This window comes from Neovison vison, chromosome 6, assembly GCF_020171115.1.
Source record: "Neovison vison isolate M4711 chromosome 6, ASM_NN_V1, whole genome shotgun sequence".
In the NCBI taxonomy this organism is placed as follows: Eukaryota; Metazoa; Chordata; class Mammalia; order Carnivora; family Mustelidae; genus Neogale; species Neogale vison.
The window spans coordinates 151,556,760-151,569,007 of NC_058096.1; the positions used below are offsets into that span (position 1 = coordinate 151,556,760).

Genomic DNA, 12,248 nt, shown 5'->3' on the forward strand with positions numbered 1-12,248 from the left:
CACTCTGTGGGTTTTCCCCAGGACCTCATTTATTATATCCATGGCTGTCTCCTGGCTTGTTTCCTAGTCCATATTTACATTTAGATTCTTAGTTTTCCACAATGTCTTGTCTAATTATGACTATAGTTGTATACGTTGCTTATACTTTGCTTCCAAAATGAAAATCTCTGTGTACAGATAAGGACATCATGACCCAGGGACCAATGGCCATATCCAAAAATAAGAGATCTGCTATTCAATAGATGAAAATGAAAGCACATCATTACGAATTATAGAGGGTGTCCCACTCTCACTTGATTATTGGTTGCTTTGGTCAGGAAAAATATCTACTATTGTTAGATCCTTTTTTTTTTTAAACATTTTATTTATCTATTGATAGAGAGATCACAAGTAGGCAGAGAGGGAGGCAGACAAGAGAGGGGGAAGCAGGCTCTCTGCAAGCAGAGAACCTGATGCGGGGCCTGATCCCCGGAGCCTGGGATCATGACCTGAGCCGAAGGCACAGTGTTAACCCACTGAGCCACCCAGGCGCCCCTATTGTTAGATCTTGAGCTGAAACGAATGATAGGTCCCTCAATTCAGAAAGGGAATGGAGGCTCAGACAGAGCCAAGTTATGGTTCTTTACCTTCCTGCAATTATTCAGTGTCATTGATATAAACATGTGACCACAGGAAGTCCATGGTGAAAACCTAGTTTCCAAATGGCCTGTTCTTGTTTTAGTTATTTGAAGACTAAATTTTCCAAGACGAGATGCAAAATCATTTCTGAGCCGTCACATAAAAGGTCTTTAATATTCATTCTCAAACATTTATTTAGTCCCACCATGTGTAAGGTACTACATTAGGTGGGTCTTCTAAAATATACTACACAAGGGAATGAAAGATAATTTCTGGTATAAAAAGCCAAATTATGAAAATGTAATATTTATTAGGCACTTGTAAGATAAAAGGCACTTGCTACAGCAGCACCTCGGCAAGCTTTACACCTCTGTAAAATGTCTGGTTTGCTCAGTTGATTCTAGCATGATGCTAATGAGAGCCAGGTCAGGAGTTTAATTCTTGACAGCTTTGTAAGAGGAATATTAATTCTGACCAACCACATCTAAGACCCAATGAGTTAGTGCCCACAACTGAGGGGAGGGTGACTGGTAGAGCTGGTGACCACAGGAGTGAATCCAAGAGGCAGGAAATGGAGCCGTCCAGCATGGGCTCCCAGAATTGCCACCCAGCCCAGGAGGCCCCAGGGAGCGAGGAGGATAGGGACAGGGGACATGGGACGTGGGGCTGACAAGGAAGCAGAATTTCTTTGGAGCTGAGCACTTCCTCCCTACTTCTGATGTTTCTTTCTGTATGTAGGCAGTTCAGGATCCTCTTAGCATCTCCCCTTAAGAGACCTCTTACTTGCCCAGTGAATTTGGGGAGAATGAACTGAGATCCCTGGCTTCTTCCTTGTACCTCCTGGGAGCTAGCTGCCTGAAAGGCACACACAAGGAAAGCTTGCAAAAGCCCTATGAAGACCATCACTGAGTAGATCTGTCTCCACCCCCATCTGGGGTGGGGCTGGGGTGGTTTTCAGAAATAGGAAGAGCAATTGCTTACAGATGCCAGCTAGCTCCTCTAAGCTGCTCTTTATTGGTAACAAAGGTGGTATTTTGGCACTAATCAAGTCTAGGACCAGCTCAGCAAAGCTGGCATTCTATATAAGATACCAGAAGCCAAACAAGGGCTCTCACTAGACAGAGAGGCTCCAATATCACCACAGCACAACGTGATGGCTCTTAAAGCTGCAATGCTTGGGAATATTTTCAGGTGGCCCAGAAATTAAAGTTCAGAATCCTTGGAATCCTTAGGTCTATAAACTATACCTATAACTTTAGCCGAGAAACGTGTATGTCTGAACAAGTGTGGAGGAATCCTCCAAACATTGCCTTACAACAATGATTAGAGCATGTGGTTTAATTTTTAATCAGATGCATTTTAACAGCACGAAGGCTATCAGCAAAGTCGCATACACATAGAACTGGGTTTGGCCTTTGTTGTCCATGGGGGAAGGAAGTAAATATTTTCTTTTGCTTTCAGGGTTACTCCGCCTCCTCCTTTCTGAGGTAGATTGATGTGGATTATAAAGAAACTTGCCCTCACTTTCTGCAGAAAAGGAGTCTGGTTGAGGGGATCTGAAGACTCCTGCGTGAGAGTCAAAACGAGTTTTGAATGGCCTCTGAGTTGGCGGCCAACCTCCTGAAATCATATTGTCTGAAGTCCCTCGGAGTTTCTTTTCTGAGGACAACAACGGCAGTCTATTTATTGGTTTCAGTTGCTATGAAGTGACCGTCCTCAGAAGTGAGGCTGTTGCCCTTAGCTACACATTTCTTTGTGGGCATAATCTTGTAACATACAGTACCAAATCAGCAGCTGGGCAAGGCAGAGACCCTGATGAAATATGAATATAACGATGATGAAATATTTTCCTAGTGTTAGCCTCCTTTTATAAGATAGGTTGTGGTTAATTCGGCTTGGAAACGCCACATGACCTTTTCAAAGCAGAGGGTGGACTTTATTTGAACGCTGTCCTCTTCCCTCTTGAGTAGGGATTTTCAAAAAAAATTTAATTCTGAGATGTGTCAGTTAAAATCATGTCCTTTGAATAATCTCTTTCCTGATGGCACCTACCTCATGGGGTTGATGTATGGAGCATACTTGAGAGCCAGCAGGCAGGGCTGAGGTAACTAACAGTGGCTGCTGCTTGTTCTCTTTCTGGAGAAGGGAAGACTCAGATGCTGGTGCATGTCTTCAGATAATGAGTATTTTTGTTTCGTACTCTCCTCCCTCCATGTCCATCCCTCCTTCCCTCCTATCCTCTCCCATTCCACAGATCAGGTATTTACATTCTGGATAATTGTGGAGTACATTTCTACTTTGAATTTCATTTACTCTCTTTTGTCACCTAAGCTCCTTGATCCCTCCTTTGTTTTGTATCTCATCTTCTATTTTGAGAGGACTCTTCAAGTTTTGGTATTTATTTTCAACAGAGATCCACTCTTAATTTATGCAACTTTCCATTTTGCACCAATAAGATATTGGGGGAGGGGTATCTTCATGTGTCTTCTCCCCAGAATCTATTTGCACTCTTTTGTCTCCTTTTCTTAAGGCAGTTCCAAATGCACCCCATGTGTGCTGACGTCTGAAAAGGCTGTAAAATTAAAGCTACGTAATTATGAATACTATGAAAAAGGTTTTGACAACTTTTGGTGGCATTTAATTCAAGTTAAACTCCTCTCATTCAAAATAATAAGCATAATGTTACTTATTATGTAAATGAGGTGGCAAGGCAGATGTTTTTCATCCTGATGCATTCACTAGGGATTAATACATACAAAAACTGAGCAGGAGGGGCCGGTGTTCAACCTGGGAATTTGAATAAGGGTTGAACAACAGGAAGGGTGATTACTCTAGAGCTGCTCTGTTCAATAGGGGAGCCAATAACCACATGAGGTTATTTAAATTTGAATCAATTAAGATGAAATAAAATTAAAAGTTTTTCACATTCGCCATAATTCATATGCTCAATGGCCACATGTGGCTGGTGGCTACTTATTGAAGAGCACAGATATAGAACATTTCTAATATTTCAGAAATGTTCTGCTGGTCAGTGCCACTAATCACAGAGATAGTTAGTCAGCTAGGATGCTCGTGGATTCCTCTTCTCAGAACTTTATCCATGAGGTTCTCTACAAACCTATAGGAAGGGTGTAGATCCATGAAAAGCCAAGAGATAAAAGAGTTGTGATCCGGTTGCTGTTATGCTTCTCGAACTTTAAATGTGCAACCATATCACCTGTAGGTCTTCCACTGTGGATACTGAGTAAGCTGGGGGTGGAGCCTGAGAGCCGTCATTTATATCTGGCCCCCAAGTGCTGCTGCTGCTGGTAATGGGGACCATCCTTGGAGAATCACAGATTTACAGTGATTTCCAATCTTGTCTAAATAACATTACTACTTGGGTAGGTTTAAAAACCACTGATGCCTAGCTCTCACCTCCAAAGATTCAGATCAGATTTGTCTGGAAGCAGGTATTCTGGGCATGATAGATTTAAAATATCTCCAAGTGATCACTCTCCCGGTGATTAAAATTTAAGAATCATTAGTGATGATAAAGCAGGTCTGTTAGGTCTGAGGACCTGAAGCCCTGGCTTCACCTGGAAGTTTGTAAGAAATGCATATTCTCTGGCCTAGATCCTGTCCTGCTGAATCATGACCTGCATTTTCAACAGCTTTCCCCAGGTGTACTATATACATTAAAGGTGAGAACTACTGTACTTGACAGCCTTTCAAAGTAACAGTTTATTGCTCTACCTATATGCACTTTAGAGAAATTCTTTCAAGTAACAAGTTCTGTTAGTTCCTAAAAATACTGAGGCATATAGTTTAGTCCATCTTTATGCCAAATTACTAAAGCTTTATTAGATAGTCATTGCACAGACCCAAGCTTGGTGGTTTCTGCTTTCATGGTAACAGAATGTATCAATAATCCAGGCAGAGAGGAAACTGTGGACTTTCAAGTCTCAAGCAGAAGGTCAAAAATAACCAAAGCTAAAGGAACTAGTTCCACATGTTTGCATAACATTTATTATTCAAGAGAAATTGCTCTTCTCTTTTTAGGTTAATGCCTTTTGACGTGAAAAAATTGTATACTTCTAATCCATTACCAGATATACAACATAGTTACATTCTTAATTTACATAACTTCTCATTATGCAACACTAAGATCCTGGAAGGGAAGGCAAGGAGGGACAATAATGTCTTGACCAAGGCGGAAAAAAAGTTTCTGTGATTGTGTTTTCCTAGTAAGTCTCTCCCAGTATATTTTAGGGGAATAGTGCCAAAGATAATTAAGATGTTGAAAGGCCAACTATGTGATGTATTAGAACAGTGTTTCTCAAACTTGCATGTGGTAGGAATCCCTTGGGGGATCATGTTAAAATGCAGACTGTGATGCAGTAAGTCTGGAATGGGGCCTGGGACTGTGTTTCTAACAATACAGGTGTTGGGATGCTAAAGCGCCATTGACCACATTTTCAGTAGCAAGGGGTTAGATGTTTCTTTCAGGACACCTTTTTGAAAACTCTCTTTTCTAGGACTCAAACATCAAATGGTCTGGTATAAACAATAAGAAGGTTGATTTTGTTCAAAGTGCTGATCTGCTAATTTGAATCATCTAAAAGAGAGACATCAAAAGGTCAAAATTATTCATAGATCCATCATTATCGGGAGGCTAATCGGAAAATGAAGTCATTTAAGGCAAAAGCAAAATAGTAACACAAATACCTCAGATGACTACTAGGGCAAAATTTTCAAAATGTTGCAAGCTGTCTGCATGCTTGAAGTAGCAATTTACATGCATAATTAGGTGCAATCAACAGTTTTGAGATGTAATATATTTTCTGAGCCCATATTTACTTATGACAGATGCAAAAAAAAAAAAAAAAAAAAAAACTGTGTCCCCAAAAAATAGAAGGGCAGAGAAAGAAAAATATTTGCATTTAACAGGGGGACTCTTTTCAAGCATGTGGCTAAATTTAGAACAAATTTAGTTGAAGCATTGTATCTTTATTTTGATTTAATCTTCATTTAAGCCTTGAAAGAAGTTCACAAACACATTTGGCAGTGACAAGCATGTAAGAATAATAACTTACCAGTCAGCTGTTCGAGCTCATGTTGGACCTGACATATAACTTTTACTTCTACGCTGGGGAAAGAAAATCTGACAGATTCAAAACTTTATTGCATAAAACACCACACTGACTTTTTTTCTGTCTTCAGAAGGGGTTTCATTCTTCGAAAATACAAAATATCTTTTAGAATAATTTATATAAAAAAGATTAAACTGGCAATTTCTTCCTAAATCGAGGTCCTCAGATGAGTGCTCACAGTGCATTTCTATCATCTTATTATTTTCAGCTTAACAGGCAATGATTGTGGAGTGCTCACTATGCACTAACGCACTCTGCTAAGCACTTTACACACATAATGTAATTTACTGTTATAAAAATACGACAAGAATTGATTTATTACAATGTATGTTTCTGGCTGATGTCTTACAACATAAAGGGTCATATGCCATACAGTGAATTGCAGACTAATGCAAGCACATTTTATTTTTAATAAGTTCCCAACTTAGAAAATGAGCTTGAAATCTGGTTTTTAGAAATTCTGGAGAGAAGCATGTGAGTAATTCAGTCCCCAAACTTTTTTCTCTGCGAAAGCATGTTTACATTGCAATATCCAGATTGGCTGTCTACACCGATTAAATTAAAGTGGCAATTAATTTCTGTCACATTTACAGGCAGAGTCAGAGATTAGGAGATTGCATTGAAGGATAGGACCTAATGATGTGTTCTTGTGTAATTGCATCTACTGAGACAGTGTCTTTATATGGAAAAGTTGTCTTAAGTTAATGCAAAGCAGTCAGAAAAATGCAATTTTCTAGTTTCATTAGGTAAGCGTTATCTGTGATACATTATATGTTATGGAAAAAAGGCCACCCTCTGCTAAGAAATGCATGAATAGTTCATTTATCTGCTGATCCATTTGGGGGCATTATGGAACTCAAAGCCCAGAACAATGGGCTCTATTTAATATTAAACAGGTTCTTAATAACCTGCTATTTCTCTCCATAGCTGCTGGAGGGTCCCTCCTGGACGTACAGAGTTGGAGTTAGCAGTTCCCGCGAAGTTGAAAGCTACTCCCAGGACCAAGTGGTGATATATTTAGAAGTCATGCTGATCACCTGACTGTCGGTGAGCCCCGATTTAAGAATTTCCAGTCTACCCTTGTCACCTTTATCTACCTATATTTGCAGACGCAGCTCGTTGCCCGGCCTGGGGTCACCACCGGAACCTCCTGGAGACCTGCCCTGCGGAGGACGCCCTTCCAGCACAGGAGAGCTCGCCACTTGGGAGCGGCGGCGCCCAGTTGGCGCCCACCCCGGGGCACGCTGCAGTCAATGCCTGGCAGCGACTTCTCGCTTCGCCCTCCGCCTCCCCCATCGACCCTCTCTGGCCGACCTTTACGCCCAACTCCCGCGCGCTGCGAGCCTCGCGTCCTCGCGGTCCACGCGGGGCCCCACCCCTTCCCGGTTCCCGCCCGCGATCGGGCCGGAGGCGAGGGTAGGTCGATTTCCTGCCCGGAGCTGGCCGCCGGCTCCGCAGCTTCTTCACTCCAGTCCTCTAGCGCGGGGCTGTGTGGCGCGGAGCCGGCAGCGGCAGAGCAGACCGAGGAGCGGGAGCCCGGGGACCCACTCACGCACGCTCCGGAGGGCTGACCCCGGAGACACGCTCGGCGCGGGGGGCGGGGCGGGGCGGGGGGCCGGGCCCGCGCGGAGGTGGGGGTCGCGGGGGCTCAGGGGTGGGCGCACCGGCCCCCAGCCTTCCGCATGCTCCCCCTCCCGCCGGTCCTCCCCGCCACCACCTGGCGCAGGTCGGAAACCCCTCCTTTCCTCGGCTCCTCGGCGCCGGGGCGAGGGCAAAGGTGAGGGGTCGGCGCTTGGTCAGCGGGCGGGGATGGTAGGGCTTCACTCGCACCTGGCAGCCCCTAGTCCTTGTCTGTATCGCCCGGCCGTTCTTCCAGTAACTTTGTTCCGAAGGTTGGAGGGGAGGGGAGACGCCGAGGGGCCCCAGGAGAGGCTGGAAAGCACCGCGAATCTGGAGGCCCGGCTGGAGAGCAAGTCCCCGGGCGGCCCCGGGGCTGGGCGCGCGGCTGGGAGGCGTCGCCACCGCCGCCGCCGCCGCCGCCGGGATGCGCTCTGCTTAGCGGGGCTGCCGGGGGCGCCCGAAGGCCACCGCTCCAAGGACACGCGGCCCCCCGCTCCCCGCGCGCCCCGGCCCAGACGCCGCCAGCGCCCGAGCCGAGCGGGCGAGCGGAGCTGCGGGGAGCGCGGGCGAAGGGCGGCAGGAGGGAGGGCGCGCGGGAGGCGGCCCCTCCTCGGCGAGCCATGCGTGCCACGGGCAGCTGAGGAGCCGCCGGGCGCCGCTGCCAAGTCCCCGCTCCGCTTTTGTCTTGCCCTCCAGTGAATGGGAAGATGGAGATGGATGTTGAGGGAGTTTCTCCGCGCCCGGAGCCCATCCCCCGCTCCCAGGGGGCTGGCGGAGCCTGCCAGGCGCCGCCACAGCCGCCCCAGCCCCAGCCCCAGCCCCAGCCGCAGCCGCAGCAGCAGCCGCTGGCTCAGGATGAAGTGCCCGGCGGTGAGAGTGCAGGCGCGGAGGACAGCGACGATCCCGAGGCGAGACCCAGCAGGGAGAAAGGAGAGAGCAAGGTAGGTCCACAGTGCTGGAGCTGTGACACCTTTTGAACAAAACCGAGGATCTCTAGTAGTGGCTGTCACTTTAACCCCTCCGCTCCCCCACCTCCTCCCCTCGTTAGTGTGGTGGTGGGGGTTGCAGATGTGGGGAAGGCGTGCGGTTGAGGGGAGTCGATGGGAGAGAGTGACTTTCCGAACTGGAAGGCGTGTGCGGGAGTCTGTCCTGGTTTCCGTATTCAGAGGTGTGTGCCGAGAAAAGTCTTCTGGTACATGCGATGTGATGCCCGGGGTAGAGCACGGCACCTCCGGAGAGCCATGTGGAGAGACCTTTGCTTGCCCACACAGTATAACCAAGGCTTATTTAGATGATGTAGGTCAAGGGGAAGCGTGCCTTCGGGAGCTGCCAAGTGGCTTCCAAGACTCCTTGGAGGGAGGTGACATCAACCTTAAGATGGCAACAATGGGAGCAAAGTTTGGCTCATTTGCAGAATGGAGAGCGCTGCCGAACCCAGCTCTCAACTCCAGGTCCTCCTCCTCAGCTGGCGCCCTCCTAGCTAGGAGGGCAGGGACCAGGTGCCTGGCAGCAGAAGAGCCCTGGTAATCTTTTGCTGCCCTGCTGTGTCATTGTAGACCAGGGGATAGCTACTTCTTACTGTGGAGAGGGGAGTTCTTCAGGTAATTGGATTCCAGTATAAAATTGCTCAAATGCCATCATTCTCTGGTGCTGATGTTTCTTCTGTTGAGAAAATTGCAAAGTAAAGGGAATGGCATAGAAAATACTTGCCTTGGTAATATCACCAGAGTGTATTTATTACAGCTTGGTCTCTGAGCATAGTCTTCTCCCATTCACGCTTGGAGTTCCGTTTTGTGGAAGCTAGCGTTATTTAGTCGTATCTGTGTAAAGTGTACACATGCGTTTGTCAATACGTTTTGAAACTGACTGCTCATGTTGGGAAAAAGTTGGTGCAACAAATCAGGATACCCGAACCCAAGGAGGGTCCGTCAGTATACTTTCTCACTTTTGAACCCTTAAGGAAATGTGCAGGAAAAATAGCCGCTTTGCCTGGTTAGAGGAAAATTGCATGTCATGAGTCCTCCTTCTAGGAGATTGCCTTGGTTTCTGTTGGACCTTCTGGAAGGTCCTAGGGGATTAAACAAATATCCGACAGATGTTGGGATCACGTTGAATGTTGCTGTTCTGTATTTGGAGACGAACTGGCTTAACAAGTTGGTATTTGCAAATGTTCAAAATTGTTTTGCATTTTGAAACTGCGGTAAGGATTGATATTGTTGTTTATCTACCCAAATCAATATTGTAATTTAAATGGCAGTCTACCATGGAACTGGAATTTGAACATCCACTAGACGGAACCGGGGTGCCTGACGGATGCATACAAGATTTACATTGTAAAAACTATGATGAATTTTAATATTCTAATATCCTCAGCTTTCCGGTTGCTCTTGATTTCATGAATATTTAATTCTGTCATGACTGCATATTTACTACTTTAAATGACTGTGTGTGCTCAGTTTATGAAATAACGGTTACTGAGTATCATATTACCTAATCGAACTTTAAGTGTCTTTTGCAGAATAGGTGTGGGGAATAATTAAAATATTCAGCCAGTGCTGCCGTTTCCATATTGTTGGTTCATATGCCCTGAGCATGAGAAATTCCTGCCATCAGCAAAAATCTGTGCTTATTTGTTTCCCTTTGATGCACCATGCAGACTGTCTAATGTTCTACCGGTTGTGAGGAATAAGGAAGGCAATGCACTACGAAATTACAGCAGGTGAAGAAAGGCCTGAAAGCGGGTTGATTACATATCGTTAATTAGCATGTTCAGATAATTGAGTATTCCACTGATGTGATTTGCTTTACGTTTGTCTGCAATTTCTTGAGGTGGAAACAAAATATTACTTTTTTCCCTCCAGGTGCTTGCCTTAAAAAATCATGTTGCATCCTTCTCTTAAGCCAGAAACCAGCTGTGTTAACCCTTCATTTCCTTCTGGTACTCTCCCTACGGCTCTTCTGAGTTTGAGGCCCGTTGCTGTTTTTCAGACTTTAATAACTCTTTTTGTCTTTGATGGGTACGAAGGCAGGTTATAAATTGATCTTTCTTAGCAAATCCTGCTTTCATTAGTGGGAGGCCTTTGGGTGTCTGACCAAATTATTGTACTAAAATATAAATGGAAGACAAAGTGGGATAAAGTGGAGTGTGGTTTTACTAAGTTCTTTGGGGTGAAGTGGGGCTATTTTCATGATAGGATTTAAATACAATAATGTACAAATGTAATGCAATGAGCAATTGAATTTTTTTTCATTCATGAAGCAATACGAGTTTTGAGTGCTCTATTATTTATCTTAAATCTTCCTCAGAGCAAAGGTACTATAAATAGGATATCCGTGAATAAAACTCCCCTCCCCACAAAATAAAGTGTCTGGGGAGTAATGGCATTTTTTTTTTTTTTTTCAGATTCTGCTATGGGGGCCATGATTTATTTTCTCATGAAATTACCCCAGTTGTCTTACTGGGAAAGAAATCAGAGCTCAGTGCCAGATCAGCTTGTCTCCTGAATTGCAGGTGCACGGTTGTACATCCTCAGAAAGTCTCTGAAATGGGAGGAAAGGTTAGAAAACTGGATCAGTCAAAGGATTTTTTACACCAGAGTTTCATGATGTGACTGGCACTTTCTGATCCTAGAATAACAATGCCTGATTCCTGTCTGTTAAAGCAACTACATGCTATGTGTGCTTTGATTTGGTGAATTGGCATAGACCCTAAATCAACCATTTATGCCTCCCCTCTCTGCTTTGAGGCAGGTTTATATTAAACCTTTACAAAAATCAGTTACCTCTTCTTGCAATGACATCCAAAGACAAGTTGGTCCCCCTCTTTGGGGACCTAATGAGGTATTTCCTCACCCATTATCTCAAGCACTTCTTCCTTATATTAGAGAAGAGTTTCTCTAAACTGGACAGAACTCTTTCCTTCTTGTCTTGCAGATGCATGGTTATGTCCTTAAGTAAGAGACCTTCCTATCCTTGAAAGAGCTCCTCACCCCCCACCCATTTGATCATCCTCAAAACTTTCTTGCATTAGGCCTTAGATATTCCATTTCCTAGGGCTATTCAAGACATTTCTGAAATGTGTTGCTTATGCTGAATAACTCTTGGATAGGTATTTCTGAAACTTTCTTTGGAAAAGTTAAAGTACTTGTTTTGAGGACTAGGAACTCACCTAGGAACTCACTAGGAGCACCTAGGAACTCACTCCGTCTGTGATATCTAGTTACTTATACAAATGTGTGACGACTTCTCCTGATCCCAGATGAGTGATGTAAATGATTCTTTCTGTTCTGCTTTAGCTTCATCTCATTCATGTATTCTCCCCTTTTCTTCCCCTCTCTTTCTCTCTGCCCCCTCAACACACACACACACACACACACACACACACACACCCCACACAACCATCTACCATTTACTGTGAAGTACATGTTTATGGCCTGGATGTGAGTTATCATGACCAAGCTCACTTCTTTGCTCAGTTTTCCTTAAAGCCTTGGTTTGCAAAATATGTTCTTGTGGTTTAGAATTAGAGAGACTCTGTGCTGTTCCTACAATGACACTTCACTGATGGACATGATTATTCTTATTTCAACAGTCATGCTGTCCTAAATTGGCAGTCTTACGAAGGTTGCTGTAGGGAATCCCTTACCCAGACTGTCGGTACATTTTTTTAAAGCCTTTAATTTTGAAATAACTTCAGATTTATAGAAGAGTTGCAAACAAAAGACAGAGAGTTCCCATATACCCTTTACCCAGCTTCCTCTAATGTTAATATCCTTCTTAATTATGCTGCTGTGTATAGTCCAATGAAGAAATTAACTTTGGCACAGTACTATTAGCTCAACTTGTCCAGTCAACATTTGTTGAATGAATTTGCGAACA

The 12,248-nt window shown here is 44.6% G+C and overlaps 1 long non-coding RNA gene and 1 pseudogene across 1 annotated transcript in view; one reads left to right on the plus strand and one right to left on the minus strand.

Annotated features, from left to right (window-relative positions):
• Window positions 1-6,843: 6,843 nt before the first annotated feature.
• Window positions 6,844-8,121, minus strand: LOC122910158 (annotated as a pseudogene).
• A 131-nt stretch (window positions 8,122-8,252) lies between these two features.
• Window positions 8,253-12,248, plus strand: part of LOC122909047 — a 162,878-nt gene continuing 158,882 nt past the window's right edge. The window contains exon 1 of the long non-coding RNA XR_006385069.1: window positions 8,253-8,311. This is a non-coding gene — a long non-coding RNA (uncharacterized LOC122909047). The remainder of the gene's footprint in view (window positions 8,312-12,248) is intronic.